Here is a 7,010-nt window from a genome sequence, read left to right as displayed (position 1 = left end):
ATTTGGTCTTTCTTGTAGGCCAGTTTGGTCTCTCCAGTAGTCAGTAAGCCTTCCTGATATACTAATTTTAGTGCATCTTCATCACTGTCCTTCAGATATTTTTCCAAAGCTATTTTTTCTTCTTCAACCATCTGATGTACTTGCAGCATTCCACGCCCACCTATTTGCCTTGGTAGATAAAGTCTGTCAATGTCACTACTGGATGAAGGGCATGATTCATTGTCATTATTTTTCTGGTCTTCCTATCCATTGCTTTTAGTTCTGCTTGAGTCCAGTCCACTATTCCAGCTGTGTATCTAATGACTGGAATTGCCCAGGTGTTGATTGCCTTCATGGTATTTCCTCCATTGAGTTTGGATTTTAAGATATTCTTCACTCTCTTGATGTATTCACCTCTAATCTTTTTCTTGACTTCAGTGTGCTTGATGTTGTCAGCTTGAAGGATACCCAAGTATTTGTAGTAATCGTCCTCATCCAGACTCTTAATGTTATTTTTGTAGGGCATCTTGATTCCTTCAGTTTTCACTATTTTTCCTTGTTTGATAGTAAGTGTGGCACATTTGTCCAAGCCAAACTCCATTGCAATATCTTGGCTATATATATGGACAGTGTTGAGCAGCGATTCTATTTCAGATGATGTTTTTCCATACAGTTTCAGATCATCCATGTAAGGGAGGTAGGATAGTCTGGCAGATGTTTTTGATGTCCTGAGTTATTCAGTATTGTTGACAAAGGAAACAGTGCAATAACAAATAGTAATGGTGATAATGAATCTCCTTGAAATATTATTATTATTATTGTTGTTGTTGTTATTGTTGTTGTTGTTGTTGTTATTGTTGTTGTTGTTGTTGTTGTTGTTATTATTATTATTATTATTATTATTATTATTATTATCTGCTCTACATAAGGCAAATGAGAGTTTGGTATAATGGTTAAGGCACCAGACTAGAAACCAGGACACCATGAGTTCTAGTCCCACTTTAGCCATGAAAGCCAGCTGGATAATCCTGGTCCAGTCACTTTCTCCCATCCTTACAGAGCAAGTAATAGCAAACTACTTCTAAATTCTTGCCACAAAACTGCAAGGACTTGTCTAGGCATCAAAAAACAATAAAAAATAAATAAATAACCCACACGACTATAGGACAAACAAAATAAAAGAGATGATTAGAACAATATAAAACTTATTTTCTGGATTTAAAGTAAGTAGTGAAAATGAGAAATCTTTCAACAGTCAATTCTAATTTTTATTTGCAGCTTATTGGCTTTCACGTATGGCTTATCTTTTAAGAAATGTCTACAAACTATTTAAATCTGAAAGCAAAAACATGTGCAAATGGAATATTGCCATCAACATTTGAATAAACAAAGGGCATCAGATAGACATGCATTCATCTGTGTAAATCTTTGTAATGGCCCAAGAATTTTGATACAGAAATTAAAAAAATAGAAGAATTAAAAAAGGAAGGCCTAGCGAGAAAATTTAACAATACATAGGATATAATTTTATCTCTACAAAGTATTTGCCATTTTTTTTTCAGAAAAGCGATTAACAGATTATGAGCTAATCTCTTGTTAAGAAACAAAAATGTGAAATTATAGGATAGTAGAAATAATAAAGAAAATGATTAAAAACAATTTCAAAAACAATAAGAAGGTAGAATTGCTAACACTTTCTTTGCACTTGTCTTTTCACAGTAGTAAAGAACGCTTTTTAAACATAATTAAGGAAAGGAAGGGGATTCAACATAAGAGCCCACTTTATCATTTTAAACAAATTCAGGTCTCCAAGGCCAGGCAAATTAAATCTCCAGGATGTTGAAAGATTTCTCAGAATTTACTGTAATCTCTGGAAGCTCCTGGAGAACAAGTACAACAGCTTGGAAAAAAGCAAATATAAACTCAGTATGAAAAATGGGATGTGGAAGACCCTAAAAAAATACATCTGCATCAGGAAGGTATTAAGAGAGATTGCCTAGCAGCATGTCAGCAGGCACTTAGAAAAAAAAGCCCTGCCATTATCTGGAATAATCATGGGTTTGTCAAAATAAGTCATATCAGATCAATCTCATCTCTTGGGTGACTACTTTGGTGAGCAAGTGACTGCTGTAGACAGCATATACCTTGAGTTCAGTTAAGCATTTGACAATTAGAATAGAATCGAGCTGGAAGGGACCTTGGAGGTCTTCTAGTCCAGACCCCTGCTCAAGCAGGAGAACCTATACTATTTCAGACAAGTGACTGTCCAGTCTCTTCTTAAAAACTTCCAGTGATGGAGTGCCCACGATTTCTGAAGATCTCCCATGATAACCTTTTGGACAAACTTATTTCTGTTGAATAAAAGGTGGTTTACTAATTAGACAGCTATGTCCAAAACATCCTCCTAAATGATTGTGCAGTGAAGGTTTCAACTGAGATCCCACTGGAGTCTATCTGCTGGCTACTGCTATTCAATATTTTTTAGTAATGACCTGTGTGATGGAGTGGAAGGGATTCTTATCAAATGTGCAGATGATGCCTAGCTGCAGGATTGGCTAATGCCTTGGAAGACAGAATTGCCATTCAGCTTCTTGAGGGGCCTGAATATTGTTCAGATTCAAAGAAATTATGATCAGCAGTGGCAGGTGTAAAGGAGCGTGTCTGCACAGGAAAAAGCAAACAAAGTACAGGTATGGAATGGATTTACTTGGCAGCAATAGCAATAACACGTAGACTTATATACCACTTTATAGTGCTTTACAGCCCTCTCTAAGCAGTTTACAGAGTCAGCATATTGCCCCCAACAATCTGGATCCTTCTTTTACCAACCTTGGAAGGATGGAAGGCTGAGTCAACCTTGAGCTGATCAGAATCAAACTGCTGGCAGTTGGCAGAATTAGCCTGCAATGCTGCATTCTAACCACTGTGCCACCACAGCTCATAGTGCATTCTCGCAATACATGTGAGAAGAATTCAAGAGTGCAATTGGACCACTGGTTGAATATGTAAGCAATGTGATGCAGCAGTAAAGGGACCAATCAGATTTGAGCTGTTTTAAGTGTTGACTCTGGAAAACCTACTTGATTGTTATCTTCTTGATTCTTCTGAATAACTCTTCCTTATGATCAATTCTCCAGATACATTGCACTGCAGTCTTCTATCCTACAAGCTAAACTTAATCAGCATCTTAAACCAATTGTATGTTTTTCTTTCCCTAATCATCTTATTTGCTTTCCTCTGGACATGTTGTAATTTGTCAGTAGCCTTCTTAAAATACAGTGCCCAGAACTGGACTCAGTATTCTAAATGTGGTGTGACCAATGCAGAATAGAGAAAGAAACTGAGTTCTTTGATCTTGTCATTATATTTCTGTTGATACAGCCTAGGAACTGCAATCTATGTCACATTGTTGACTCATATTCAGCTTGTGTTCCTTCAGGCCACCAGATGCTTTTTTCATGAACCACTGCCCAGTATTGTCCCATCCATCCTATAATCATGCTTTATTTTTTTCCATACTCAGATATAGATTTCGTATTTGTTGAAATGCACTTGAATTTGTTGAAATTTACCTTGCTAGTTTCTGCCTATTGAAGCAGATTATCCCAGTCCTCCTGAAACTTGAGAATCTCTTTTAAGGCTTGTAGCATTAAGAATAAAACTGATATTGCTATTGAAAGAATATCCGTTTTCTTTCCTTTTTTATCTGCATTTAATTCTATAAGACACGCATAATAAAATGTTAAGAATCTAAGCATATTATATAAATATAATTGCATCAAAATAACATAATGTATTAAAACTGAGAAGATGGTGCAATAGGTGGTTTACAATATATGGTTAGATTCAGTATGTTAAAGGAATAAGCTATTTCCATATCAATGTTTTTGGTGTATTTTCAGTCCCTACTGAATGTCAGTCATTTATTCCTTTTTTTCTGATTTTATTAGCACTGCAATAGTTTTGGTTGTACTTTATAAAATAAAAATTAAAAAGGGGGGAAGTCAATGTACTTTGAATTGCTATCTTTGCATAGCCTAAAAAAATAATAATTATATTTTCTAATCCCTCCTCCAAGTCATTTAAAAGTATGTGTTGAACAGAACTGGCTCCTGTGGTTATGCTATTCAATTCTTCCTTCCAGTTTAACATAGCGCATTGTCATACATTTGTTCAATACAATTGCTGTACCTCCGTCATGTCCATTTTATCTATGGAAGCCCAGCAGGTCCATACATGTTTAAGAAGCTTCAGTATTGGAACCTATTCACTATCTTCCAAGGAAAAGCCTTTGAAAGGAAAGGTAGCTTTGTTCTTTAATCCTTTCTGAAATATTATTCTGGGTTTTTTCTCTTCTTCCTGGCGTATCTCTAAATTTTCTCCATTTATTGGAAAATAGTTTTGTTTGTTTTACTTTAGAAAATCTGTCCACACTACACAGTGATTTCAACTGGAAAGAACACTCTGAAGGAAATCTATTTGAAATAGGGTCAATTGGCTGGGCCTCCTTTGAGCACTGGCAATGACTTTGTATGATCTTTTCTTCACAGAGGCCTTTTATCTGCTGATAAAACTTCAAGACAATAGCATACATTTCCCCCCTCCCCCTTTTCCAATAGTATCATTTTTGACTGTGTGTAGATGGAGAAAAAAGACATCACAGAAGGGAAGCCCTGTGAAAAATGCATAGCAACATCTTGCTAGGTAAATAAAGGCAGGCATCTAGCTAGAAAGAATACTGAAATAACAGGCTGTCAGTATAAACAACTGCATCAAAGCTATGCCTGTTTTGATTGATTTTTCTAGCCAACAGCATCAGGAAGCAAGCTGATGAAATGAAAGATCCCAGAAGAAAAAGAGGTTGAACCTGTAGGCAAACTCAAAAGGAGAGAATTGGGTGGGTCCCTGTGAAACTGCTGTGCTTCTCTCATATGTCGCTTAGAATTGCAACAAGGTCAGTAAATAGCTAAATAAACAACAGGGGTACAATTAGATCCTTCCAGAGGAACCGAGTCAAACCAAAGAAAGGTAGGCTGAATAGCAAGGGAAAATAAGATATGTGTTTCTTTTGAAAAGTGAGCTGTATATGATTTTGCCTAACAATCTGATTGTTAGGGTGTTTCAAAATAGCTAAGAAATAGGTAAGGTAAGGTAAGGTAAGGTAAGGTAAGGTAAGATAAGATAAGATAAGATAAGATAAGATAAGATAAGATAAGATAAGATAAGATAAGATAAGATAAGATAACCCTTATTGTCATTTTTTTTACTGTGGGCACAACGGCACACATCAAAAATGAAATTTAGTTGCCCGCTCTCAAGTGAAACACATACATGACACACACCTAAACATACTATGAACAACATATGTATTTTATGTATTTTAAAGTATTTTAAAAAGCTGTGGAAAAAAATGACTAAAAAACAGGCCCTTGTAAAACGTGTAAAATGGAACCAAAATTTCCAGTACAATCAATGACAATCACAACAGAAGAAATGATTAAGAAAAAAGGACATTGAAAAAGAAATGTGGCAGCCATAACTTAAAGTCATCTCTCTCTGTCTGACTCTGTCTCTGTCTCTCTCTCTTTCCTCCTCTCCCCCCTTTCTAAGTGTTTTTAACTCATGTTGGCTACTGAAGAGCTCTTGAGGTCTTGAAAACTTGCTTGCTCTGTTTTATCCCTGAGTTAGCATAACAACTTTTACTTACACAGTAGTCTTCCTCCCATAGGAACCCAGAGTAATAAAGATATGATGACCTAAGGCAAACATCCTCAAACAACTATATCACCACAGAATTATTATATCATTACATGGGTGCTGTCATTTAGCCCCCCCCCCACTGCTGCAGATGCCACTGACCTTACTGGAAGCATTTTGACATCGGAAGGAATTTACTGGAAGTGGAACAGTCTCAAGACACTTCCAATCAGACTGGGATGTGTCATTTTAATATTGGATTGTTCCAACTCAATGAGCTATAAAACCCCAATTTTACAATCACTTCTGTATCCAACTGGGTCTCTGTGTGTGCTCCTCTGTAAAGAACATAATATGGAATGGAGAGCATAGATGTTTTATTTTGTTATTAAGTCTGACACAGGTACTTACACAATTACAGATAATACACTAAATCAGAAAAAAACAAATCCCAGTTTCCCAAAAATGATAGATTGTGGTTTGATAAATGGCAGCTCTGAAGCAGAAGCATTTGCCTCAGGATGTCTTGATCTCAGCAAGAAATGAGTTATACTGTATACTGTAGCAACTATATATCTATGGCATTCTAGTAAACTGTCTACAATGGTCTTGTATCCCACCAGGTGACTTCTGATCTTCCTAAAGATAAATAATGCTGTGAGTCAACTACTATTACTACAACTATACTATGTTTTAGAAATCAACATGCATTTCTTCAGCCTATTGGGGTTTTTTTTTTGGGGGGGGGAGATATTTTTGAATGGAATACTAGGTAATAGATTTACTTAATTTATTAAATTTATATGTTGCCCATCTCATGCAAATTTAGTGGCAAAGCTTGCATCATTATCACCTTTCAGGAATAACTTTATGAGAAGATGCAAAGTCATATGAAAATATTTCATTCAGAAATGTCTTTGCCGATCTAGTAAGAACCAAAATGTGGATTCTTTTCTTTTTTTCACACCTTCCCCCTTGCCTTCTGCTAGCAATATGTAACTCAACTGGCAGCTGTCATTCCTTTACAAACTGATTTGGAAAACTTTGTGGTGCCTGTCAAGTGTGGAAAGTCCAGGGCTGTGATGGTTTGGTTCTAGCTCAGTGAACTAGAGTAATCAACCTGGGAAGCTTCTCTCTGTGGCCGTTCCAATTTGGCTTGAGGAGCAAGCCTTTCTTCTCAGCTTGTTTAGCAGAGCATAGGACAGTAACAATTCTTCTTCCATCTCAGAGAACTGTAAATATATTTAGTTGTTTCTCCAGTCTATCCTGATTACTAACATAACCAAGAAAAATAACCAAAGCCTCAGCCGTGACCTTCTTTTCAAAAGTGTACA

Source organism: Protobothrops mucrosquamatus, unplaced genomic scaffold (genome assembly GCF_001527695.2).
Source record: "Protobothrops mucrosquamatus isolate PMUCROS unplaced genomic scaffold, P.Mucros_1.0 scaffold138, whole genome shotgun sequence".
In the NCBI taxonomy this organism is placed as follows: domain Eukaryota; kingdom Metazoa; phylum Chordata; class Lepidosauria; order Squamata; family Viperidae; genus Protobothrops; species Protobothrops mucrosquamatus.
Note: the sequence above shows the minus strand (reverse complement) of the source record.